This window comes from Myotis daubentonii, chromosome 6, assembly GCF_963259705.1.
Source record: "Myotis daubentonii chromosome 6, mMyoDau2.1, whole genome shotgun sequence".
Lineage (NCBI taxonomy): Eukaryota > Metazoa > Chordata > Mammalia > Chiroptera > Vespertilionidae > Myotis > Myotis daubentonii.
The window spans coordinates 86,362,763-86,390,278 of record NC_081845.1 but is presented as its reverse complement, the minus strand read 5'-3'; the positions used below and the strand labels follow the sequence as shown (position 1 = coordinate 86,390,278).

General features: G+C 48.9%; 1 protein-coding gene across 2 annotated transcripts in view; it reads left to right on the top strand.

Moving 5' to 3' along the window:
* Positions 1-27,516, top strand: part of BICRAL (BICRA like chromatin remodeling complex associated protein) — a 107,985-nt gene that overhangs the window by 1,318 nt on the left and 79,151 nt on the right. For both annotated transcript variants that reach the window (XM_059701650.1, XM_059701648.1), the window contains exon 2: positions 26,582-26,845. The gene's annotated coding sequence lies outside the window, so the exon portion shown is untranslated. The remainder of the gene's footprint in view (positions 1-26,581; positions 26,846-27,516) is intronic.

Below are 27,516 nucleotides of genomic sequence, written 5' to 3'. Positions count from 1 at the left end.
GGGGTGGTGTCTGTGTGTCCGTGCACCGATGGAGATACGAATGCTGGAAAATTCCTGTGCTTACGCTCGTATACACTGCTCTTTGTTTTCATTCGCTTTGTTCCTGGACAAGATAGACGAGGCTTTCGGTGTTTCGTGCGGTGTGTTTTTGAGGCTGGTGAATGAAATCTAGCTGTTTAGCTTGTCTGAGTCACACGGAGGAATGCAATAGCTGCTTTATTTTAGTTATGATTTAACCAAGGAAGGTTTAGGGAAGATCTCTTTTGCTGAGGACTGGGGGGAGGGAAGCCCTGATCGGTCTCCAGTTTCTCAGCAACTGCATCTGTCTGCATGAATTAAGAAAGTTTGTAGCCAAGCAAGGCTTATTGGACTTGGGAGTACAGCGCGGCCGGGTCAGGCAGCTTTTCCGTGTCAGCCACAGAGTCTGTGAGCGGTGGTTCGTGCTGTCTGTGTCAGCAGGCAGTTGAATGCCATTAAACTCTTGCAGGAATTTCATTTCTACCCGACTTCCGATTTTGGCACAGCGTCCAGTAGACCTTAGACGTTTTCTGAATATTTTTAAGTTGGCTAGTTCAAACGAAGCAGTCAAGGGCAAAAACAGGCAGGTTACCGGGTGACCCGGAGTGTCAGAGACGGACGGAAAGCCGAGTGGGCACGGGCAGGGTGCGTGCTGTGGCCTGGAAGCACTGGCGTGGCCGTGTTTCCAGCCCCCAGCAAACTGCTGGTGCAGACATGGATGGACAGCTACGTGCCTGAGCTCGAAAGCAGCAGGAAGGCGGCAAACCTCTGGCGCTGCCAGGCGGAACTGGAGGGCAGGCAGTTCAGTGTGCAGCCTTGTAACAGACCAGCTCCTGTGGTGACGGAGGTAAAGAGGGGGAGCCCTACAACAGAACCCTGACAAAGGCAAGCAGCCAGGAGCTCGGAGCCCTTTGTTCAAAGATACCTTAAGAGGCTTGTGACTCAAAGTACTGCTCTCTTTCGACATGTTAAAAAGTGTAAAACTTCTAAGTGATTACAGACTTTAAAAGCTACTTTAAAAGGGAGGTACTTTGGGGTTCTGTTCGTTACATTAGCTTTCAACCATTAACAACTGACAATTTCCTTCCTTCTAAAACCCTGGCCTCTTCCCCACCCCACTTCACTCTGATTATTTTATAGCAAATCCCATACATTATATTACTTTATGTTTTAAAATCTATCAGTGTTCCAATATGTATCTCAAAGAGATTAGGACTACCCTTTTAAAACCTAACCACAATATTATCAGCTATCACCACACTCCAGAAAAAGTGGTGATATATCCTTATTATCATCAGAGTTCCGGTCTATATTCACATTTCTCTGATTATCCTATAATTTCATTTTCAAGTTATTTTATTTGAATAAAGATCCAAACAATCCCATTCAATTGTCTAGTTAATATTTCCCTTAAATCACTTTTTTAAAAAATCCTCCCCCCCCCCCCGCCTCTCTCTCTCTCTCTCTCTCTGTCTCTCTCTCCCCAAATTGTTTTGTTGGAAAAAACCTGGTCACTTGTTCAATAGAGTTTCTGATAGTCTGTATTTTGCTGGCTGCATCTCCATACTGTGTTTGTTAGATATGAAATATTTGTCATATGTATTTGATCTTGTAATGTCAAAAGTGAGTGTTTATGTACTGATATACCACAGGAAGTCAGCAACCAAGTAGTGAAAGCATTTAAGCGCAATAAAACGGCCTTCGGCTATGGCAACACAGCAAAGAATAAGGTCTTTTGCTATTCTGTGGAGTTCGTCAGGGACCGGTGCTGTGGAAGATGCCAGCCACACGTAGGCACAATGAAACAGATCCAGACCTCAGTTCTAGTAGCTTGATGCCAGAAAGAGGTGTCACCCATAGTCATATAAAGCATTCACTAAAGAGCTCTATATGTCACTACCAAATGGTAGGCAAATATTCCTACCTTGGTCGCTGGCTTTTCTGACACGAGGACTGTGAAAGGTGACAGCTGTGGGGGGTGTGCTCTTTGTGAAAATCTCCAAATTGGCAGCCCTTCCTCCCGCCTTTCCCTGGCTCTCCTCCTCCCCACCACCTTCACTTTTGGGAACTTTTTTCATCGGCAGACACCTAAAGCCTAGCACAGACTGGCACTGAATATTTATCTAACATCAGTTTATTTAGCACCTACTGTGTCCCGTGCTGGGCCAGGGAGGCCCTCAGCTGCCATGGTGAATAGAGACAGACTTAATCACTGTCTTTGAGGACGCCTAATCTAGGCAAATAATGGCACAAACGTGACTTTTTTTTTTAACGTATTTTTTTTCTTAATATATTTTATTGATTTTTTACAGAGAGGAGGAGAGAGGAATAGAGAGTTAGAAACATCGATGAGAGAGAAGCATCGATCAGCTGATCTCCTGCACATCTCCTACTGGGGATGTGCCTGCAACCAAGGTACATGCCCTTGACCAGAATCGAACCTGGGACCCCTCAGACCGCAGGCCGATGCTCTATCCACTGAGCCAAACCGGTTAGGGCAGACATGTGACATTTTAACAGTGACAACTAACAACGGTTACAAAGGAAAGAGGAACAGAGAGTGCCACTGGTGGGTGGTTTGACCTTGTAGGGAGGTCAGTGCCGGCTTCCCCAGGGGCTGGAAGGATGAGAAGGAATTAACAAGAAGTGAGTGAGCACTGAAAGGTGCCTTCTAGATGTATGGGCTCCTGGGGTCACTGGGACTTTAGGGAGAGCTGTGTCAGGGGAGTGCAGTGGGCAGGAGACAGACTGCAGGGGTGACAGGAGGGGTGGCAGTGGGCTAAGGGAGCCGATGGCAAGCAGATAAATAACTCTTTGGAGAAATTTGACTGAGAAGGGGAAGGGAGAGGAACTTGGGGGTAGGAGGAGGCCACTGAGGTGTTTTTGATTTTTACAGAAAGAGAAGGCATAAAGTCCAGAATATAAGGGTCCTGAAAGGGGGGGGGGCCTAAAACAAGCATTAGCTGAGGCAGGAGGAGGGACCGCCTCTCTCTTGCAGTGTTGTTGCTTTAACTTTTTATTATGAAAGTTTTCCAACATGCACAAACATTTTTACCTCAACCCATAGTAACAGGTGCCTCATAATTGAAACAGAAGCTTTAAGAAACAGTAAATTACTCTGTGCAAGAGACTATTTTCTGTTTTACTTATTGCTTTAAAAATCCTGGTCAAGTCCTACGTTGGACCAATGGATCCCGGTTTGATTCCGGTCAAGGGCACGTACTTCAGTTGCAGGCTCCTCCCAGGCCTGGGCCCTGGTCAGGGCTCGTGCAGGAGGCAACCAACCGATGTGTTTCTCTCACATCGATGTTTCTCTCTGTCTTTCCCTCTGTCTTCTACTCTCCCTAAAAATCAATGGAAAAATATCCTCATGTGAGGATTAAAAAAAGAAAAAGTGCTGATCAAGACCCCCTACATTAAGCTGCCGTTTAAAAACGCTGTATCCGCAGGCCAGGGTGCAGCTGCAGGTGCATTTGTGTGTTTGATACTTGACGGATGAGTTTATGATTTCCTCGTTCCTTATGAAGTGGGCAGTGAGGTCCCCTACCGGTTGTGGGAGGAAGGCACTGGGGGTGTCAGAAGTGTGGGAAGGTTTGAAAGCCGGCGGGGAGAGCGGGAGTATGGTGCGCTGAAAATGGGCTCAGTGGTGTGGCTGTTCAGCAAATGCTTGGAGAACGGGCGAGGGATTGAGAGCCAGCCAGGGGGCAGTCTGGGCTGGGGACAGCACGGGAGGGGATGGAGCTGGGGCAGGCCGAGGAGGAAGCCGTATTGAGCGCCTGGCCCTCAGGGGCAGGAAGTCCTCCTAAGAGTCTGGAGTCTTGACTCCTGCAGCCCCTCAGGCATTCCCTGCAAAACTCCTCAGAAACTTACCTCCCTCTCCCCAAGACCCGCACTGCCTGTCGCCAGATGGCCCCGCCTGCTCTTCACAGAGGAGAAACGCCACTCCACGTGAACCTCACCTTGCCTCCCACCCACTTACAACTTGTCTGTGAAGTTCTGCCTTTCTCTCTTTCTCTTCTCACCCAAAGAAGAGCTTTCCACCGAGTTCCATGTCCCTTCCCTCCCATTTCCAGCCGCCACTCATCCTCTCTTTTTGGGGGATCTTTAATCTGTCTTCTTTGGCATCTCCTCTCAGTAAGAAAGGCCCCTCAACCCAAGTGAATGCTCTAAGTTTCTTACTTCAATTAACAACAGGCTTTTAATTTTATTCTATTTTTTTGATATTGGAGGGAAGGTAATTCGTTTTGTTTCCTCCCAGCTTTATTGAGATATAATTGACATATGACATTGTGTGAGTTTAAGATGTACAATATGATGAGCCTGACACTGTGGCTCAGTTGGTCGGAGTGTCGTCCTGTACACCAGAAGGTGGTGGGTTTGATTCCCCATCAGGGCATATACCCAGGTTGCAGGTTCGATCTCTGGTCGGGGTGTGTACAAGAGGCAGCCAATCAATGTTTCTCTCTCACACATCAATATTTCTCTCTCTCTCTTTTTCTCTTCCTCTCTCTAAAATCAATAAAAACTAAATTTAAAAAATGTACAAAATGATCTTATATATGTATATATTGTGAAATTATTACCATGATAAAGTTAACATATTCATCACCTCACATAGGTACCTTTTTTTGTTTATGTGGTGAGACCTTTAACATATACCTTCTTAGCAACTTTCAAGTGTCACTACTAGAGGCCCGGTGCACGAGATTCATGCACTTGGGAGTGGGGAGTCCCTCAGCCTGGCCTGCACCCTCTCGCAGTCTGGGAGCCCTTGGGGGATGTTCAACTGACAGCTTAGGCTTGCTCCCCTCGGAGGCGGGCCACTGGGCTCGCCAGCTGTGAGCCTGACTTGTGGCTGAATGGTGCTCCCCTTGTGGAAGCACACTGACCAATAGGGGGCATCTCCTGCATTGAGCGTCTGCCCCCTGGTGGTCAGTGCGTGTCATAGCGAACGGTTGTTCTGCCGCTCGGTTGATTTGCATATTAGCCTTTTGTTATATAGGATAGTCATCATGCTGTATATTACATCCCAAAACTTACTCATCTTATGATGGAAGTTTATACTCATTGACTACCTTTACCATTTCCCACATCCCCCAACCCCCAGCAACCACTAACCTGCTCTCTGTTTCTATGAGTTCCATTTTAACAACAGACTTTTAAAAATATTTTTAAGTTAATTTCAGAGAGGAAGGGAGAGGGAGAGAGAGATAGAAACATCAATAATGAGAGAGAGAAAAAAAATAATGAGAGAGAATCTCTGATTGGCTGCCTCCAGGACACCACCTACTGGGGATCAAGCCCACAACTCCGGCATATGCCTCGACTGGAATCGAACCCAGGACCCTTCAGTCCACACGCTGATGCTCTACCCACTGAGCCAAACCAGCTAGGGCCACAACAGACTTTTAAAAACGAATCTACATTTGCTGTGTCCAGTTTCTCAGGTGTATTCCCTCCTTAGCCCCTTATCATCTGACTTCCACCTCTGCCACTTTACTTGAAACAGATTGCTCTGTCATCGCCATTCCCTCCTAGCGTTCAAATCTGTTGCTCTTTGTAGCTGTAAGCTCTTCTCCCTTCTCAGCGCACAGCTCCCTGTTCTGTCTTCTTCTCTGTCCATTCTTGATCATTACCTCTTGTCTCTGTTACAGACTTCTCTCCATCCACCCCTTAAATATCCACGAGGCCAGAATTCTATCCTGGTACCTCTTTTCTTGGTCCTGTCACCTCCTTTGAAAAGCTTACCTTCTCCCAGGGCACCAAGTCTTGTCCGATGCTGACTGACTCCTGAATCTCTGTCTCCTCCCTCCACCTGTCTCCTGAGCCCCAACTTGAACTTCCAACACCTTCCTAGACATTTCCATGCAGTGATCTTGATATTTGCACATGACTACGTACTATCCATGTAGTGACCTACTGTCCACAATGCCTCCTAGCTGAGATGGCCTAAAACGAAGCCCTCACTGCCCTAGTGATGTCCTTTTTCTTCTGTACACAAGTTTACTGCCGTGTAGCAAACCAACCCAGCTCTAGCCGGTTTGGCTCAGCGGATAGAGCGTCAGCCTGCGGACCAAAGAGTCCTGGGTTCGATTCCGGTCAAGGGCACGTACCTAGGTTGCAAACTCCTTCCTGGCCTGGGCCCTGGTCAGGGCGCGTGCAGGAGGCAACCAGTCGATGTGTTTCTCTCACATTGATGTTTCTCTGTCTGTCTTTCCCGCTCTCTTCCACTCTCCCTGAAAATCAATGGAAAAATATCCTCGGGTGAGGATTAACAACAACAACAAAAAATGAAAATAAAAGTAGAAAACCAACCCAAACTTACCGGCTTAAAACAGCAACAGTTTATGATTTCTCACAATTCTGTGGGCTCAGCTGAGGCTGTGGCCTCACTCACCTGTCTGGGGCCTTGGTGCTGGCTGTCAGCGGGTGCCCCTCACTCCCCCTGTGTGGCCTCTCGTGCCCTTGGTCTCAACATTCAGGAGCCAAGCTCAAGCTTCTCCGCGGGAGGCAATGTCACCGCTCGGTGCATGCATTTGGTCAAAGCAAATCCCAAAGCCCGCCCAGATTCAAGAAGCAGACCCCACCTCTTCAGCAGGCGCTTACAGGGGTGGAAAGAGCCCTGGCAGCCATCTGCAGCTAATGCACCACGCTGTGAAAGCAGAGTTTTGCTAACTCTCATACCATCTGCTACGTGCCAGGCAATGGCTGAGCATTTACAAGTTTTGCCTCATTCCATCTTCACAACGTCTCTGCGATGCAGGCACCACTATCTCTATTGGACAGGTGAACTGAAGAGGTGAGGGTGACTCCCTTAGGACTGAGAGCTAGTCAGCGGTGGAGCTAAGATTTGAATCGCGGCAGTCTTGTTGCTGAGTCCAAGCTTTTCTTTTATTTATTTATTTATTTATTTATTTATTTATTTATTTATTTATTTATTTAATCTTTATTGATGTCACTGAGCCAAACTGGCTAGGGCTTATTTTTATTGATTTCAGAGAGGAAAGGCGAGAGAGAGAGAGAGAGAGAGGTCAGTGATGAGAGAGAATCATTGGTCGGCTGCCTCCTGCATGCCTGCAACCCGGGCATGTGCCCTGACCAGGAATTGAACTGTGACCTCATGGTTCATAGGTCAATGCTCAACCACTGAACCATGCCGGTCGGGTGCTGAGCCCAAGCTTTTAACTCCACCTGCCCATGATACCACATCTGATCCTGCTCCCAATACCACACCCATCGTCTCCCAAGCAGGAAACCAGTCATCCCAGCACCTCATTCTCCCTCACTGGTCCACGTGGTCTGCAGGAAGTGTCCTCTCTCTGTCTCTCAGGTCTAGTCCCTCTCTTCAGGCCTCGGCCCCTCATCTTCTCTACACACTCATGACCCTTGTGTTTCTCTGAGTCCCCCAGGCCTGCACGCTTCAGCAACTTGTTGCCTTAAAATTCGAGCTGATCGTGTCACTTAACACTTGTGCTGGCTCCCTGTTGTCTAACACTGTTCAGACTCGTCAGTGTGGATGCCAGGCCCTTGGCAACCTGTGTGCCTCTCCAGCCGCCTCTCCCGCCCTCCCTGTTACTCTAGCCGTTCCATGCTCTGCCCTCTCACCGCACACCGGGCTCACTCACTCCTATTTGTTCAGGATGCGCTTATTTAATCAGCACCGACCATATGCCCGGCCTTTGCCGGGTGGTGGAGGGACACTGATGGACACACAGGGCTCCCTCAGAGCTCACAGCTAAGTGAGGGACACAGTTACAGGGGGTGATAGATGCTATATTGGGAGGGATCTTAGGTGCTGAGATCATGAAAGATTACCCAACCCAGGCCAGGGGCATCTGGGCTGGCTGGTGGCCAGGTGTCTTAGGAACTCTAAGATGGATAAAGAGCGACTGCGATCTAACCCGATGACGGTAGAAAGCAGAGTCTCGTTCATTCATTTATTTTTGTTGTTGTTAATCCTCACCTGAGGATATTTTTCCATTGATTTTTAGAGAGAGTGAAAGGGACATTGAGACAGAGAGAGAAACATTAATGTGAGAGAGACATATCGGTTGGTTGCCTCCCTCATGCACCCCGACCTGGGCCAGGGATCGACCTGCAACTGAGGTACGTGCCCTTGACCAGAATCGAACCTGGGACCCTTTAGTCTGAGGGCTGATGCTCTAGCCACTGAGGCAAACCAGCTAGGCATTCATTCATTTCTTTCTACAAATATTTATGAAACACCAACTATGTTCCAGGCACTGTTCTAGGTGCTGGAACTATAGCAGTGAACAAGACAGACAAAAAGTCTCTGGCTTCATGGCCAGCAAGCGACAGACAGAGCATATGCAGCAAACCTGGACATGAGAAAAATACATGCGAAACTCAAGCAATGTCCTCAACCTGGCTGCACATTCATATGGGGCGGGGGGCCGGGGCGGGGAGGGGGGACGACGGTGCTTTCCCAGGCCTTCCTGGGTAATTCAGTCAGGATCTCTCCGAGTGGGGCCTTAGCATTGGTATTTGTTGAAGTGGTTCCCAAGTGGTTCTAATGGGCAACCAGGGGCTGAGCCACCGTGTTAGAGGAACTGAAGCACATTGAGGCTGGGAGTGGCGCTCAGAGATGAGGTTAGAGAGGTGGGCAGAGGCCAGACCGCCAAGAGATTCATCAATCCCTTTCGGAGGTTTTGGCCTAATCTTGAAGGCACTGGGAACTACTGAAGGACTGAACAGGATAATGACAGATTCAATTATCCTTCCCCCTTTCCCCCTTGACAAAGGATCAGCCTGGATGTGCTGTGTGGAATGGACTCAAATGCTGCAAAAGTAAACGGATGTCAGTTTGGAGCTGTTGCAGGAGCCAAGGAGAAGTGGCGGTGTTGGGCTCCGGGGATGGGAGTGAGGATAAAGGAGGAAATGACTGAGAGGTTTAGAAGGAGGCTAGACAGCACTCGGTGATTCATGGGAAGGAAGGGATGCAGGAGGTCCTGGTTTGAGGAGCTGATCTTGATGCCTGAGACAGTGAGCCAGGAGGAGCAGAGAGGCTGTGGGACCGTTCGGGACCTACTGCTTGCTCCTTTTTCTCTTGCCTGTGCTTTATCTCGTCCTCATCGCTTGCCTCCCACAAAACCTGTTTTACGCATCTCCTCTTCTGGGAAGCCTACCTGGATTCTTCCCTCCATTAGCTCTGGGTGAGTGTTTATCAGCTTGTGACGACAGTATCCATTTCCAGATCATCTCTCTGCAGCTCTAGCTGGATGCTTGGCACAGGGCCTGGCCCACAGGGGGTGCATAATAAATGCTCATTAAATAGCTGTGTTAGTGGATGAAGACTTGGGCCAGAAGTAAGACCTCTCCTAGGACTGTGATTAGAAGTGAATCGGGAGCTTGCTCTCATTTCTAGTGTAGGAGAGAGGGGGGGGGGGGTAACCGGAGAGAGGAGTCCAGGGGAAAGGGGAGTAACCGCGGAGCGACCAGGAAAGAGCCAAGTTAAAGAGGTGCCTACGCTGTTGACTCTGCAAAAGAGTGAGAGATAGCCAGCTATCTAAATTGTCTTTTGAATGTAGTTTAAAATTCTTTTCATGTCAAAGGCACATAAATCTCTTACAGCTGTTCTGCACCTGTTCTTTCTCTGTGTCTCTTCCTGCCGGTGAGGTGTGTTGGTGGTAATAAGTGGACAGATCTGAGTTTAAATGCTGATGACTAGCGTGTGGCATTGCACATGATACCTAACCTTTCTGAGCTCAGTTTCCACCAACAGTAAAATGGGGATAAAGAAATATGTATTTCTCCTGGGACAGTTGTGATGGTAAATAATGTGTGGACAGTGCCAGGTCCTGGGCCAGACCTGTAGTAGACCCTCAACAACCGCCAGGTCTCTTCCTGCCTTCCAGTCGCTGGGCCTGCATCCCTTTGCACTTCCCAGCCCTCGGAGTGAGTGGTGGAGCCAGGATTCGCAGTGTCATTCTGACCTTCCCAGAAAGGGCCCTTCAATGATTCTTCTGGAAACTGGGCTCTGGCCTTTCTGCAGTTCTGGCGGGTAATTGGGCAGAACTGAAAGGTAAATTGTACTGAAAAAAACAAACAAACAGAAACCCCACAAAGAACCCTGGGAAGACTGAGCTGGGCAAGCCCTGAGGGACCCTTTAATACCAGCACAAAAATGGGCTTCTACTAAAAGGAAAAACTAAGGATGTGGAGGGATTTTTTTAAAAGGACATGATTCATTCAGTTTAGAGAACTGTATTGTGAGATCATATCCCTCTTCTCTCTTTTCTTTTTCTCTTTTTAAAGTATCTATATATAAAGGCCTAAGTGACCATTACGACCGGCTGGAAGGACCGGTCACGATGACATGCACTGACCACCAGGGAGCAGGTGCTCAGCACAGGAGTTGCCCCCTGGTGGTCAGTGCGCCCCCACAGCGGGAGCGCCGCTCAGCCAGAAGCCGGGCTCACAGCTTGCGAGTGCAGCTGCAGCGGGAGCCTCTCCCACCTTCCTGGCAGCGGTACCAAGTGGCTGGGGCAGGTGCAGCGGGGCCAGGATGAGCAGCAGTGGAGCTGCGCCCAGCCCCTGTTGGGGCTCCTCCCCGGCCGCCTCCTGCATCCTTGGGGGCATGTCGGACTGCTGGGTTTCAGCCCCATCCCCGCAGGCCAGGCCAGCAGTCCCACATTCCCCCGAGGGGTCCCAGACTGCGAGAGGGTGCAGGCCAGGCTGAGGGACCCCACCCATGCATGAATCCGTGCACCGGGCCTCTAGTTTCTTTATAGAAGCCTTTCTATCTGTGGGACCTTCCATTTTGGGAACCACTGACCTAACCTTGCCTCACTTTACAGATAAGGGCGTGTAAAGCAGTCACTGTCATGTAATATTAATGGAATGTGCAGCATTGTCACAAAGAGTAAGCTCTTATTTGACTGTAGGCTCCATGAGGGCTCTGGTGTGTCTACTATTTTTTATACCCCACGAGAGGCCCGATGCATGAAATTCGTGCAAGAGTAGGCCTTCTTTCCCCCCCCCCCCCCCCCCCGCTGCCAGCACCAGCTTCCCTCTGGCACATGGGACCTGGGCTTCCCTCTGGCACCCGGGACCTGGGCTTCCCTGGCAGACCCAGCTTCATCCGGAAGGTCGTCCGGAAGGACGTCTGGTCTAATTAGCATATTACGCTTTTACTGTTATAGATAATCCCAGCATATGACATCATGCCCAGCGTAGAAGGCTCACAGTAATTACCTGTTGGGGGAATAAATGAAATTCTCAGCCCGGGCATTCCAGAATCCTAGTTTGTAATGATATTTAGTCCGTGAATTCCTTGAGGGGACCCTCTCTTCTCTATTGCCCTGTAGTGATTGAGTGAGTCTGCAGGTCATACAGAGATCAGGCAGGTCGAGGAAAAGATAATCCAAGAACCTAATGATAGCAGGAGCCACCAGGCACCTCCCTTATATTATCTCATTTAATCTCGGCGGTAACCTTGCCAGGAGGGCGATTGAAGCGGCAGCAGTGTTAAGATTCTTTAAAAGACCCAGCCAAATTAAAATTCCCAAGCAGGTGTGAGTTTTTAATACAGATGGGGGGAGCGGGCCGGTCTTTCCGCCTCAGGGTCCTTCTCCAGGCGAAGGGGAATAATGATGCCCAGGTTTTGAGATCACTCTTAAAGGCTTTTGTAGAAATGCATCCTGGCAGTTGAAAGTTAAATAAGAAGGAATAAATTCTTCCTCTCCCACTCTTCTGCCTAGTTTTAAGGTTTCTTCCTTGGGTAGGATTTCATTATGTGCGACGCGATGCCACTTTTCTGTGAAATACTACAAAGCACAGGTTTTCAAACCACAGGTTCCAACCCAGTAAGGTCATGAAATCCATTTGGTGGATGGCAGTCTGCATTTTAAAAATGATCAAAGAAAAAAATGCTAAAATAAATAGAATAGAAGGTGTCAGAGTACATTGTGGGGCCTAAATAGGTTTCTATTAGATGTACGTATTTTATATGTACACGAACATGACTTGTGAGATAAAATGTATTTCTTCTTGTAGGTGATGGTCAAAAAAGTTTGGGAAAATGGTTTGGGAGTGAGGCCTTGCATATTATGGCTCTCAGACGTGTTCAGTGACGTGGATAAAGGGATGTCTTTTGTGTCATCCATGATAGCAAAAAGGAAATATGGATGCTGAGCCCATCCTTGCAAAATGTCAAGTGGGAACCTACTTGTGTTGCAGATACTTTCTCCTCCTTTTGTAAGAATAGTGAAAGGCTGCTTATGAAATGTGAAAGATGCCGGCTTGGATGAGGGACAATGGCACGTCTGGTTTAGGAATGTGGGTGAGTTTGGGGGCTGCAGTATGAGGCACCGGCGTCCCTAACAGCCGTGAGCTCTCCTCTCCGGGGGAGTCGGTGGTCCATGACGTAGTCATTTGAAATTTGCTGAGGCACAGATGTGAGTGCCTCCTAGGAGGCGAGGCCCATGGGTGGGGACAGAGAGTCACTTAGCTCATGAGTGAGCCACACCTCCTTCTGCATCACCGCGTTGCATGCAGTTTTTCTCTTCTTGGTCTTAAGAGCATAACTCCTTATAGTAATGAAAAGCTTGTTTCTGTCGGAAGAACGACCACGAAGTGAAGGGCGAAGCTTGAGTACAACCTGGGATGTGAGGGTACGCTGAAAGGACAGGCCCCGAACAAAGGTGTGATGGTTCCCCAGGAAGCCAGAGCTGCTGCAGGGGTCCTGCGTTCTTCAAGTCGGCCATCCCCGGAGCTCTCTGTGGGTGGCTGTCAGGGGCCTGTGTAGCCTGCTTGGCTGCCTTTTTAGGACCTGGGGTGAGCATTGATTTGAGGCAGCATTCATTTATTATACTGGGTGGGCAAAATCAGGTTTACAGTTGTTGGTATGGAAAATAATACAATATCCTATATAATAAAAGGCTAATATGAAAATTGTCCCCTTGACCAGGAGTTCAACCAGGGGGCGGGGCCAGCCGGCAAACCACTCACGACCCCTCCCCCGGCTGGCCCCGCCCCCAATCAACTCCTCACACACACACCCCCATTGAGGCAGGCCAGCTGGACCCCACCCATGCACGAATTCGTGCACCAGGCTCCCGGCTTAATAAATAATAATGTAAGAATAGCCCTAGCCAGTTTGGTTCAGTGGATAGAGCGTCGGCCTGCAGACCGAAGGGTCCCGAGTTTGATTACAATCAAAGGCGGGTACCTTGATTGCAGGCTCCTCCCCTGCCCAGGCCCTGGTGGGGGCTCATGCAGGAGGCAACCAACTGATGTGTTTCACATCGATATTTCTCTGTGTCTTTCCCTCTCTCTTCCACTCTCTCTAAAAACAATGGGAAAATACCTTTGGGTGAGGCACTCATAACTGTAAACTTACTTTTGCCCCACCCTGCATGGCCTCCGGAAAATGGAAATCTTCATGTTTGTTTAAAAAGAGGAGAAAACCTTTGTGTGTGGGTTTCTGTTTGTGTTTTTGCTTATTCTGATATTTCTTTTTTAAAATATGCTTTTATTGATTTTAGAGAGAGAGGAAGGGAGAGGGATAGAAACTTCTACAGGCTGCCTCCTGCACATCCCCTAATGGGGATCGAGCCCACAATGGGGCATGTGCCCTGACTAGGAATCAGGGAATCAGCCGGTGACCTCTTGGTGCCTGGGTCGATGCTCAACCACTGGTCGGGCTCCCATACTTCTTGATCAGAGCTTTAGAAATTACTATATAGTCTGATATTATCTGGGTAGTTACGCTCTCAAGGACGCTGTGCTGTGTTTCTCGGGTTCGCCCAGAGCTGAGGCCTTTCCACGCGTCTGGGAGAGAGAGGAAGACTGGGGACAGAAGAGGGATTGCCAGTGGACAAACCGGGACCAGATTCTGCTTCCACCTTCACGGGTAGATGCTGACTCTTTGAACGACTTACAATAAAGTCGCTGGATAACTGGGAAGGAGAGGGGCTCAGCCCACCCCCGTTCTCCCAGAGTTGTTTACCTGAAGTAGCGTTCTGTAAAGTGCCTGTGAGTCATGACTTCAGCTGTAGAAAGTGGGGGAAAGGGAAGAAATACCAGGAGAAATATCAGTGTCAGAGAGGAACATCAGTTGGTTGCCTTCCATACGCGCCGAAACCTAGATATATGCCCTGACTAGGAATTGAACCCCAAACCTTTTGGTGTATGGACAATGCTCTAACCCCATGGTCGGCAAACCGTGGCTTGCGAGCCACATGCGGCTCTTTGGCCCCTTCAGTGTGGCCACGAAGTTTCAATTGCACTGCACGTGTGCGCCCGCCCCTGGTATTTTGTGGAAGAGCCACACTCAAGGGGCCGCAGTTTACTGACCACTGCTCTAACCAACTGAGCCACCTACCTGGCCAGGGCCTTCCTTTCATTTAAAAAGCAAGTTAGGCTGAGTCTCGTTGCTGTACCATGTGTGTCATCAGGAGTATAAGTCTGCTGTCTCGGCTCTGCCCATGTGGAGGCCGGGGGACACCTCACCTGAACCAGGCCGTCCACAGGAAACTTGTCTGTGCCAGCCATCCGACTGTAATAGACTCAGTGGCCATGTGTTGAGTGCCTTCTACCTCCACAGCAGCCAGGCGCCTTGGTACAGTCAACCTCAAGAAATGCTAGTTTAATGTTGATTTTTAATCCTCACCTGAGGATATTTCCATTGATTTTTAGAGAGAGTGGAAGAGAGTGGGAAAGACAGAGAAACATCGATGTGAGAGAAACACATCCATTGGTTGCCTCCGGCACACGCCCCGACCAGGGCCTGGGCCAGGGAGGAGCCTGCAATGCTGTATGTGCCCTGGGTGCCCTTGACCAGGATCTAACCCGGGACCCTTCGGTCCGAAGGCCAACCCCTGTCCACTGAGCCAAGCCGGCTAGGGCTAGTTTAATGTATTGATGAGGATGCTGTAGTCAGCCGTGGGGTGAGGGGAGGTGTCGAAATGAACAAAGCACAGTCCTGTTTTCTTGAGGCTCATGGTCCCGGGATAGACATGGAGACTGTAGGTCAAGCCGCCTGCAGAGTGTGTGAGCTTTAAAGGAGGGAGAAGTTCTGTGGAAGCACAGAGGACAGAGCGAAGAGGGGCAAACAGGAAGGAAAGGTGAGGGCAGGTCCCAGAGGAAAGGAACGCCAGGCGGTGAGGAACAGGAGCAGAGCTGGGAGGCACCAGTCCTATTTGAGGAGCTTGGATAACGCCTCCTGGCAAGAGCACAGGGGAGTCAGGAGGGGCGGAGGGGAGGGTGGAGGTGGGCTGCAGCCTGCAGTCATTCTCAAAGCCCGGACCCAGCAGAGGGTTCTGAGCAGGAGCCACACGCCCTCGGGGTTGGTGTTTTGGGGGGAGCAGTTAGAGAGAGCGGATTGGAGCTGGGCCGCGCTGTCGGAGGCCGTGGCAGGGGTTCCCTGGACAGATGACAGGGCTCGACCGAGCGCCGTGGAAATGAAGTGGAGGTCACTCAAGAATCATAAGTACTGGAAAGCCAGTGTGTGAAGTTTTAATGGCCATCAACTGCCCAGCCACGGGGTGATGAGGTCGGCTGGCCAGAACACAGTTTTTGTGTGTGTGTGTGTGTGTGTGTGTGTGTGTGTGTTTGTTTTGTTTTTTTTCAATCAACTGGTATAAATACAGAGGTCAGTTTTTAAATGGAAGTGCGTGGCTAATCAAAGGATTACTCGAGGGAAGTGAGTTAAGGCAGGAGTGGGATGGCGGAAGACCTTTTCCCAGCCGGTAGCAGCTCTTGCACAGCAGTAACAGTAAAGCTCAGCCTCCGGCAGTTGCTGTTCTTCTCTGGAGAGATGCTTGGCCTGCCCGTAGGAGGAACCGCTGCCCTGGCCAGCGCAGGAGGAGCTTGCTGGTGGCACCTGGGTGTATTCGAGGATCTTTTGGTTGCAAGAAAGGGAACTCCTCAGAGAGGAGCAAGTCAAATGGGGAATGAGTTCTAAGGAAGGGGAACCTTCCAACCCAAACACGGGAAAGGCAGCCAGGCCTCATGGGGTGCTCAGCAGCCAGGAGGACACACGGTGCCCCAGCGGGTACTGTTTGGGCAGGACAGGCACACCCGGGCTGAGGGTCTTTCCCAGCATGGGGGATGGGGTGCGCACCAAGATGCTCATTTGAGGGTCCCACTGTAGGCACCTGCTACAGGCACACCCCATCACCCAATGGCAGGAGAGGGGGGATGGGAGTCGTTGTGGAAAAGTACCAGGTGCCAAGCTGCCCCCTGACAGGGAGGCTAGGGTGGGTGGGTGGGCTGGGGGTGGGGGTGACTGTCTGGGGCAAGTCCTGGACCTGGACCTCCTGCCATCACTCCCAACCCCTACTGGTTTAATGGTCCCAGCCCGGGTAGAGGCTGCAAGCGAGACCCCACTCCAGAAAGGCAAGACTTGTTTTCTGGCCAGTGCCTGCCTCTAGCTCATAGGGTACTTCCAAAGGTGACCTCCTGGATGCCCTTTGCCTCTCTGGGCCTCAGTTTACCCCTCTCCAAAATGATGGGTGAAATTAAGGCCTCTCCAGCCTCCTCTGTCTGAATGTTTGGAGTGGAAGGCAACTCCACCCTCTGGCCCATGGGTCCATGTGCTTGGGCCCATGGAGACAGGACACCCTAGAATGTCCCGAATTCGTAATCAGAAGCCCCAAACTCCCCAAACACCCTGTCAGTAGCCCCCCATAGTCCAGGGCATGTGCAAATGGGCAGGTCCCGAAACATTCACAGGAGGAAGGCTGCAGAATAACGATGAATGTTTAATTAAATGCTTCTATACATAATACGTCAACTTTATGAAATGTTAGATTTGGTCTTTGTGAAAACGTCATTAATCTGGAAATAATTTCTCAGATTTTCCTCACTTTGTGTGGGAGGACTGCGCGGGGAGGGTTAGCCAGTGGTGAAGCAGATGAGTTTCTGGGGCCAGAGAACTTGAAAAGCAAACTTACTTTTTCAGGAAAAAACATAGTCTTTTTTTTTTTTTTAATTATTAGTTAAGGTATTACAAATGTGAAAAAACATAGTCTTGATCTAAGACACAGGTGCCTTTTACTGTTTAATTTGTTTCCTAAGAGGCCTACGCATGTGCCTTCTTACAGCAGCATAAACTGCTCAGGGCCTTGTCCCTGCTGGTCCCCGAGTAGGATTCAGGTCCCTCACAGGGGCGGGGTTACAGAACCCTAAAACGTTTCTGGGCTTTGAAAGTTCCTAGCCCCAGGGTTCCATCCCCCACATCTCTGCATCCTGCCCTGCTTCCTCCACCTCTGATCAATGCCATTCCATCGTCCAGCCTCACTCCATAGCCCCCATGTTAGCCATCTCCAAAGGAAGAGCACCAGGGGCCTTGCCCTCTCCTCTTCCCGCCCCTCCCTCACCCAGCGAGAGCCTCTTCTCCCTGACACACTGGCTCTCCGTTCCCATCAGCTGCAGGGTCCCATGGCAAGTGCTCCAGAAGGACGGCCTGACCCCTAGTCTTCCCACACTTCCAGTCTGCTCCTCACAGCCGACCCAGCTTCCCAAGTACCGATGCCAGAATAGAGAATCTGATTGGTACAGGTTGGGTTGGGGCCTTTCCTTAATCAAGTCAGGCGGAAGATGTGATATAGCAGATTCTTTGGGGGAAAAAATGGTAGTAAACAATGGATCACTCTAAAATGTTAGCATTATTGTTCGACCCTTCCAGACTTAGTGAATAACTCGGGGTGTTGGTTGTCTATTGCTGTATAACCAAGTCCCCCAAAACTCCGCAGCTGGAAACAGCAAGCACTGATTAGCTCACAGTTCTGTGTGCCAGGCGCAGGCATTGAGAGCTGGGTGGCATGGGTTTCTGCTATGGAGCCCCCCACACTAGAAGCCTTATAGACACCCCCCCCATTATGTCCCTGAGCCTCACCTCCGTCCACGCATCACTCACCCCCCCACCACCCTCATCCTCTTGAAATCCACATCTGTTCTCAGCAACCTCTTCTTTAACCTCCCTCAGTAAGAACTACATTTCATATCACAAACCAGGACATGCATGCATACACACATTTATAACAGAAACAAATTCCACAAAAGAGCTCACACCCTCACTGCCTGCCGTGGAGCTGGTATTTTCTATCCTAGGCTATTTCGGCTTTTATGAAAGCTGGTCACAGGCCCATGAATCTCACAGCCTATTGCCTTGTGCCCTGCAGCGTGCAAAGCAGCCTAAAGGGTCACCCAGACTCCCTGCCATGAGCTACCAGCCCCTCACCATCCACCCGCCTGCAGCTCCCCCTCACGTATATTGACTGACCTCTCCTTCTCCTGTGACCCCCTCTCCCCCTCCAGCCCCCCTTCAAGTTCCTCTGCCTGGAGCTCTCTCCCCTCTTGCCCCACATTATTTGGAAAACTCTTACTCAGCCTTTAAAACCCAGCTGTACAGTGTTTCCTCTTCCCTCTCTCCTTGGCCAGAAATGCCTGCTTCCTCCTGCCCCCCCCCCCGCCCCCCGCAGCGACACTTGGTGACTGCCCGCCCCCCTCCCCCCTCCCCCCCCAGCCCTCCTCCCACAATATATTTTCATTGAGTCCCTCTTAGTCCGCTTCCGAGGACTTGGAGCACATTAGCATCACACAAATGACGAAGCTGCAGATGAGCGGTGTGCACAGTTGGGGGGGGCGGGGGGCGGGTGTCGCGGGCAGGTTTCCTGTCAAGGGAGCCACGTGCTGCAGAAAGAGGCTCCCTCCCCTGCGGGCCGCTGTCTCGCCCGCGCATCCATCACAGGTACCTTTCGCCCCGGAACCTGCAGCCTCGGTGCATGGCCGCGGCTCATCCTAGCTGCTCGGGCTTCTCTTGGGTTTTTCTACTTTTTCATTTGTTTGTGTTGATGGGGACAACCCGGTGAGAAACGGGGCGCAGGCGGCGCAGCGGCCTGTGTATCTGCGCCCGCCCTGCGGGAGGGGGTTTCCTTTCTGAAGTGGTAGGAAGGAGGGTTTTGAGGTTTTTGAATATTTGCTTCTAAGTATCTAAGTAAGAGATTTGTTTGCCCACATGTGCACTCCCTTGCCAAGCGAACAAGCCGACAAAATATTTTCTGGTTGGTTTTGCCTGTCTGTGGTTTTTATTTTTTTAGGGCAAAAAAAGAATCGGTTAAATTGTACTGAAATGCAATGGCTGTTTTTTAAAAATCGCCGTTAAGGGTTGGAGCCAGTGTGATTCCCAGGCCCAGCCTCTTGGGAGTCGCTGATAGATTATGCTGTGAACCATAACCGGAAAAGAAAAAAAACCCACACGAGCCAAAGCACTCAAATGATTCCTTCACCAATATTCTCATTTCTGCATTTGTCGGTGGCTGTGTGACGGCCACAGGATTTGCTGACTTGGTTGTGGTGTGTGTGTGTTTGGGGGAGAGGTGGGAGGGAAGCGAAGACAGGCTGTAAGCAGATAATTACTGTAGAGTGTGATAAATACTGTAACAGGTTATGTGTCACGTGCACAGAGAGGGAGTCATTGACTCAGGCTGAGCAGTGTTTTTAAATGAGGGTCGCCCCCAGGATTGGATCATGAAATCCATTTACAAGGTGGCTAACAGCGTTTTTAAAGTGAAATAGGATAGAATGAAATATATCAAGTTGCATTCTCTACAGTACGTTTAGGGAGTGTTTTCCTAAGCCATTGTTTCAGTGATGTGTTTATTGCATAGCAATGTGAAATCTGTGTCTTGGGAGTGAGCCTCAGGAAAGATGTTTGAAAGCCACGACTGTAGGGCATGACAGAAGGCTTCCCAGAGGAGGTGGCGTTTGTGCCGGGCCTTGGAGAATAGTGGACTTGCCCCAGAGGAAGAAGGGCATTCTGGGCAGAGGGCAAAGGGCATGCCCATATCGGGAGGAGCAGCCGAGAGCCCCTGGGGAGGCAGGTGGAGCGAATTAATGCACTTTAAAAGTACCTATGTCTGTGCCACAACTCTCCCCAGAAATTCCATTTCCCTGGTGCTGGCTTTGGCCTTGGAAATCTATTTCTATTATTATTATTACTAGAAACCCAGTGCACCAATTCGCGCATGGGTGGGGTCTCTCGGCCTGGCCAGCGATTGGGGCCGGCTGGCCAGGGGAGAGAGACCACGGGAGGTTGGCTGTGGGAGCATACTCACCACTAGGAGGTGCATTGAGCGTCTGCCCCCTAGTGGTCAGTGTGCGTCATAGCTACCTGCTGGTCATCTGGTCATAACGGTCGCTTAGGCTTTTATATATATAGATTATTATTATTATTATTATTATTATTATTATTATTATTATTTTAATCCTCACCTGAGAACATGCTTTTTATTATTATTTAAAGTATTTTTTATTGATTTCAGAGAGGGATGGAGAGGGAGAGATCGAACATCAATGATGAGAGAGAATCATTGGTTGGCTACCTCCTGCACACCCCCTACTGGGGATTGAGCCGGCAACGCGGGCATGTGCCCTTGACTGGAATTGAACCCAGGACCCTTCAGTCTGACGCTCTATCCCCTGAGCCAAACCAGCTAGGGCAATATTATTATTATTGATTTAGAAAAAGAGGGAGAGGGAGAGAGAAACATTGACGTGAGAGTGAAACGTGAATCAGTTGCCTCCCAAACGTGCCCCAACTGGGGATCGCACCCTAAACCTGGTTATGTGTAGGGATGATGCTCCAACAAACTGAACCACACCGGCCAGGGCAGGAATCTGTATTTTTAATAAGCTTCCTCAGGCTGTGAGGTGCTGACAGGTGTGACACACCAGCTTCAGGTCTTAAAAAGGTGATTTAGATAGGAAATTGGTTGACTGGAAATAAAATTGGGAGACCAGCAAGCGATGAGGACCTGGATTTAGGTGAAGGTGGTTGGTGGGAAAGGGGGACTGGATTTAAGGGAGTTTCTTGAGTGGGTTGCATGGTTTGAGGCAGATGAGAGGATGAGAAGGAAGCATGGACAATCCTAATATATCTAGGGGACTGGTCTGTGGACACAGAAACTAGAGGGAAGGGGAGATGATTACTTGACTTTTGGTTTGTGCCCATGGTGGGCAGGAATAATTCGTCAAGTTTTTGCCATGCCCCATGTGAACTATACCTCAAGAATGTACATGCCTGCCATAATTGATTTGGCTCAGTGGATAGAGCATCAGCCCATGGACCAAAGGGTCTCAGGTTCAATTCCTGGTCAAGGGCATGTAGCTGTGTGGCAGGCTCAATCCCTGGCCCCTGTCGGGGTGCATGCGGGAGGCAACCAATCGACGTGTCTCTCACATGGATATTTCTCTCTGTGTATCTCTCCCCTTTCCTTCCACTCTCTCTAAAATCAATGGGAAAATGTCCTCAGTTAAGGATAGACAACAACAACAAAAAGAATGTGCATGTTCTTTGCTCAGATTGCCCATCTCTAAACAACCCCCTGATGGTCTCAGACCCGACGCATGCCAATCTAACTCACAAGGCACTGATCAATACCCCAACTGCCGGCTGGTCGGTGTGATTTACAGTGAGGGAGAGGCATCAACCTTTTTGGGTACAAGGGTACTTGTACCTTTGCTGAGGGTGCCACCTTTACAGTACCAGAGTACCTGGGAAATGGAACTAAAAGTAATTAAAAGGTTTAGGAGAGAGAATTGTATGGTCTGGTCAGTATTTCATGTGGACTCTTAAAATGCCGGATTCACTTTCCTGTGCTCAGATAAATAAGAATGTGTTTCTTTAGTTATCAGAATGCTAGTGGAGGTTATACTGTCTGGGTGCCTTTTTTTCCTTCATGTTGAAGCTGTATCTTGATGCCTATTGGGTACCTACTTGTTTCTTTGCTCCAACTTGTATTCACATCATCTTTCAGGGGTGGTTCCTTTTCAGATGCCTTACCTCCCGGCAGTGTCGTTTTTGGAAAGGACACTGACATTTATGGAGCAAGTCCCTTTGCACGGAGACCCTGTCTTAGAGGCTGACTTTCTCACCAAATTCTGAGGGTGCTGTATAGAAGCAGCCAGCAGCCTATGAGTCCTCTTCTGCTGCCTCTGCAAGCCCCACTCCCGGGGGCCCGGTGGGGTGGAAGGAAGGCTCTGTCCTGGAGAGTTAGGAGTCGGGGCAGAGCACCGCAGGGCCTGGGAGCTGGTAAGCACCGCCTCCAGCCCTGCCTTCCAGCAGCTGAGCTGGGCCTCGTAACCTGATGGCCGTCCTCCCCCTCACTCTAGGGAAACTGGCTGGATGTGTGACACAGCAAGGCCAGTGGGAGTGCTGAATGCCTCTTTTTTTAAACAACAGTTCTGCTTATACTCCTTATCCTTGTTCTAGAAGCTTGTAGGAGTTCAGACTTTTATTTTTAAATCTGTCAAGGAAAATGACCAGCTTGAAATGTGTCATGACTAGAATAGCCTCAGTCTCTACAAAGATGATTTATTCATGTATCAAATAAAATGCTAGCGTGGGCGGAGTATTGAAACATTTGTGACCACTGCGAGTGAACTGTTTACCACTGCTTTGAAAACATTTCCACGTTGCTTCTTAATTCCAGTGTTAACCACAACAATAATGCCAACTGTTAGTGAGTAATTTACTACATGCCAGGCACCAAAGCCAGGGTTTTGTATATCTAATGTCATTTAACTGATCCCCTGCCACCTGAGATACAGGTATTGTTACTTTCACGTTACAGATGAGGAAACTGAGGTAAATGAAGTGAAAAAAGGAGGCCAAGATCACAAAGCTAGAAAGTGGCAATGATGAAGCTCTAACTGATGAGGGCTGGGGACCACTCCAAGCCATAAGGCTGTGCTGCCTGTGATCAACTGGATAATGGTTTTATGCGGTTCAAGGAGACTTACTGTACTCCCTTAATACAGGGTGGGCAAAAGTCAGTTTACAATTGTTTGTATGGAAAATAGCACAATAATTAATAAATAATGCGAGAATAAACTCTGTATTTTGCATACTCATAATTGTACATCTTCTTTTGCCCACCCCTCTCTATAGGTCTCTAGGTAGAGACACATTCATTTCTTGTATTCTTATACACCCTGTGGACAGGGCTGTTTCTCTTCTATCATACGAGTACTGGCTGTGAGCTCACTACCTACAAAGAACTCTGGAGGGGACATGAGAGAGACCTATAAGGTTGAATCACATGAGATTGCCACTGGGAATCTACATGGGAAGATTTCACATGATTCAGCCTGACACACAACTAAACGGAGACGCCGTGATAAACATTTCACAAGCACTAGCTCCTAAATCCTTAAAATAACTTGCAGACATGGGCACTATAATTATCCCCTTTTTATAGATGAGGAAGTTGAAGTGCTGAGGGGCGAAGTGACGCCCGTAGGCACATACCTGGTGAGTGACAAAGGTGGAATTTGAACCCAGGGCAGTCCGAGCACAGAGCCAGGGCACTAAAGCCCAGCATGTAAGTTCCTCTTGAGGCTCAGGTGAAGGTAGGCACCTTATTTCTGCCCATGGAGAATTCTTACATTTTTATTTCACAAACACAGCTAGGAGCCGTGCTAGCTCACCTGGTGTATTTTGGTATCTCTGTGGTCGGGGCACACCTGGTCCTGTGTGTGGCCACCTCAGCTCTGGCATTTGCATGCACCCCCCTCTGAGAATAGCCAGCCAACGAGGGAAACATTTGGAGGGAGAACATAAAAAACAGAAGCATTTTCACTTTTAATTGTTACGTGGACATTGGACCTGCTTATGTGGAGGCCCAGACGCCTGCTAGAACATTTTACCTATAATTACATCCTCTTTTTTTTTTTCTGTGTCCAGTTGCCCTTCTTTCTGGGCCGCCTACACAGGTAGGAACCATAGGAGTGACCATTTAATTGTACATAATTAAATTGTAGTCAGTACAATTAAAGTTATTTGCATATAGGTAAGCCATTTTAAGAACGTTCCTCTTGCCCTAGCCAGTATGGCTCAGTGGTTGGAGCACTGGCCCGTGGACTGACAGGTCCTGGGCTCGATTCCAGTCAAGGGCATGTACCTTGGTTGCAGGCTCCATCCCTGATCCCCTGGCCTTGTCCCGGGGCGTGTGCCGGAGGCAACCAGTCAATGTGTCTCTCTCACATGTTTCTCTCTGTCTCTCTCCCTCCCTTTCACTTTCTCTAAAAATCAACTGAAAAATAAACTTGGGTGAGGATTAACAACAACAAAAAAGAACGTTCCTCTTAAAAAGTTTCCTAATCTTACATTTAGACACCCAAATCCTGTCTATATAAACCATAACTTATATTTTACATACACAGGCATATTCCTTGTTTAAAATGTTTTTTAATCACATGGGGGAAATGAAAAGATTGTTTATTCTTTTTAACATTAAATGATTTCAATTTTGGTGGTGCCTGGTGAACCTGAAATTCTCCCCACTGCTGTCCCAGTATTTTGCAAACCCCCCCCCCCAAATTTAAAATTACAACTGGCATTCTCAAAGTCGGTCTTCACCAAGTGGAGGGCTGTCCCCCTGCCTAGGCCACAGCACTGAGCCCTGTTTATAGTCAAACAGCAAGGACTGCTTGTTTCCAAGTCCTTTTCAGGGACTGAAGAGAAGGGTGAGTTTTAGAATCAACCTGACCTGGGTTTCCCACACCAGCCCTAACTAGACTGATGACTCCAGGCAAATTACTAAAATCATCAGGAGCCTCATCTGCAAAATCAGGATAACTAAGCCTTATTCTACTAGTATAGTTTTCATGGAGATTCAGTCAATAATGTATATAAGTATATAGGAGGCAGTAGGCTTTCAGAAAATGTCATTCTTCAAAAAGCCCGCACTATCCGTACTCTATGGGTCTATGAATTCAGTTTTGTTTGGTGATCTTTCAAAGTCAGATTTGTGTTTCTTTGGGGTTTTGGCTGACTTAGGAGAATAGCTTTCTGAAATCCATTAATATTTCATTGGAGCTATGGAGCAACAGCTGTAAAACTTGCTTGGTGGGTCCTAATTGCAGTGAATAATGGACTCTTTTGAAATGTAATCCTTCAAAATGGGTATTACAATTAAATTCCAACCAATCCAAAGGCACTTTAAAATATGTTTAAAATTTTCCCAAGCCAATTAGAAAACTGGTTGGTCCAACTGTCAAGTGTAGAGAAATATGATAATTTATGCAAAGACTACTGTTCCAGGAAGGCCTTGGCTGGCTGTGAAACACTGAGAAAACACCTCAGTGATACTATGTGATACAAAATCACTGAATGTATTTTTAAGGAAAGTTTAAATATAGCACATACATTGTAAAGGATAGAGTGGCAGTTACTAGAACAAGATATGGTTTGTTTTTCTGTTAATATTTTCTGTCTTGAATATGACAACATTGTATGCTAACCTTGACATTTATTTTGTACAAAATAGTATCGTTACAGTACCCTTATGTAAGCAAGCAAGGTGCGCTACCATTACCTTTTTGATGCTAAGCGAATACAGAAACCAAACAATAATTTCATGCAAATAATTTAAATCTAGGGATAATTTTATTTAGAACTCACTAAATATTTGGGGAACATGGCTTTGAACATTCTGTTTATCGCAGGACCTCATGGCTGTAGGTATTCCAAAGTAATTTAAAATAATTTTGAAACATTTCTGGGGCTTATGTATGTATTTTTTAAAATCTCAATCACATGCTTATGCAACTCATCCTTTATCCTTGCTGTTTATTTAAACTAAAAGACAACAACAAAACCCCCACTGTATTTTCGTGGGAATTTGCAGGAAAAATAAATGCAGTTAATCTAGGCCACAAAGGCATGCTCCCCCAATCCACACTATCCCAGTTAACATTTACTTAAACCCTCTCAGTGTGCTAGGTGGTTTATGGAGACTCTCAACAATGAGACTCGCCATTTAAAATGGGTGTTAATTACACTCAAAAGGTTGGGTAGCTTTTTAAAGGTTGGGGGGTTCCGTAAGGAAAGTTGCACAAATGTGGTGATAAAGGGTATCTACATATAAAGAGAAGGGAATGGGATGTTTTGAGGGCGACTTAGTCCTACACCTTCATCTTGGCCACTAAAGTTTGTGTTTTTTTTTGTTTTGTTTTTTTCCTGGTTAATGTTGACATACAGGCCTCACAGAGGAGGTCTGACAACATTTCGGAATGGAAAGAGGATGTTGCAAAGGAAAGCTTCGTACATTTAAAAGTTAGGATAAATGGGTTATTTGCCAAATAACTGTTAAGAGTGACGTTTTAGTTGTGTGTTGTTTTTTTTAAAAAAAAGCATATGCAAAAAAAGTATTTATTGGGCTTGTTCTAATTGGAGTTCTAAACAAATATTTTTTTTGTGTGTTTACCCCCCTCCCACCCCACCCCCAGCTAAAACGAGTGAACGTGTGTGTGTGTGTGTGTGTGTGTGTGTGTGTGTGTGTGTGCTGGGCGCCTGCAGAGACTAGCACGTTATCGTGTAGATTTTAAATTTTTTTTTTTAAAGAGCCAAATAAACCTGTTTCTTAAGTAAACCAGTACCTTTCTGAAGTTAGCAATAAAAAAAAAATCCCAAAAGAAACAGGAATTAACATCTTTGGAGCTCGATTAAAAAAAATTTTTTTTTCTTAATTAAAAAAGAACCCTAATCTTCCTTAATTTTTTTTTTTTTTTTTTTTTTTTTTTTTTTTTGCTATAGGCGAGAACCGAAGTTTGGAGGCAGACGAGCAGGCGAGCGCGGTGCCCGGGCGCAGAGCATGAAGGCCGGGCGGGCGCGGGGAGCGGGCGCCCGCCGCCCGGCGCGGGGGTGAGCGAGAGAGAGAGAGCGGAGCGCGTGTGGCCGGCGCCGCTCGGCCGGGAGCTCCCGCGCCCGCGCCCCGCGCCCCGCGCCCGCCGCCGCCGCCGCCGCCCCTGGTGCGATGGCGCAGAAACCCCGTTGACAAGGCACTGCTTTTTCATGACGGTGAGTTTCCCTTTGAGTGTATTATAATTTTGTGATAAAAATTTCAAGGAGAGAGAGAGAAGAGCGAGAGAGAGAGAAAAAAAAAACCACACCACCTCCTTCCTCTGCCTCTTCCCTCCGGGGAGGGGACCGGCGCGGGAGGGGGCCCGGAGGTCTCCCTCCCGCCGGCGGAAAAGAAAGAGGAGCAAATTAAACACCGAGTTGCCAAAACCAGGATATTAGGTTTCAGCCCAGAGAGCTATTGGCTACGGCTGTGTTTTTTCTGGGGGGGGTGGGGGGTGGGTTTGTGGGTGGGTGATGGGGGTGGTGGGTGGATGGTGAATGGACACGGAGGACGGGGCGCCGAGTGGGGCCGCCGCGCCCCCGCCGCCCGGCCCGGCCCGGCCCGGGAGGACCAAGTTCAGTGTCGCGGGCGGGGGCGCGGGGCCGGGCCGGGCCGGGGGCGCCGGCGGAGGGGGCCCCGCGCCTTTTTTTTTTCCTTCCTCCCGCGGATGCAAATTTCTGGAGCGGGGAGAGGAGAGCCGGGCAGGGGCGCGGGCGGGCGGGCGCGGGGGGAGGGCGCCTAATGACTCACTGATGGAGCCGGTTTGACATTAGTGGTGCGAGTGCCGTCCGCCCCCCGGGCCGCCGGGCGCGGGCAGGAAGGCGGGCGGGCGGCGCGGGGCCGGGCC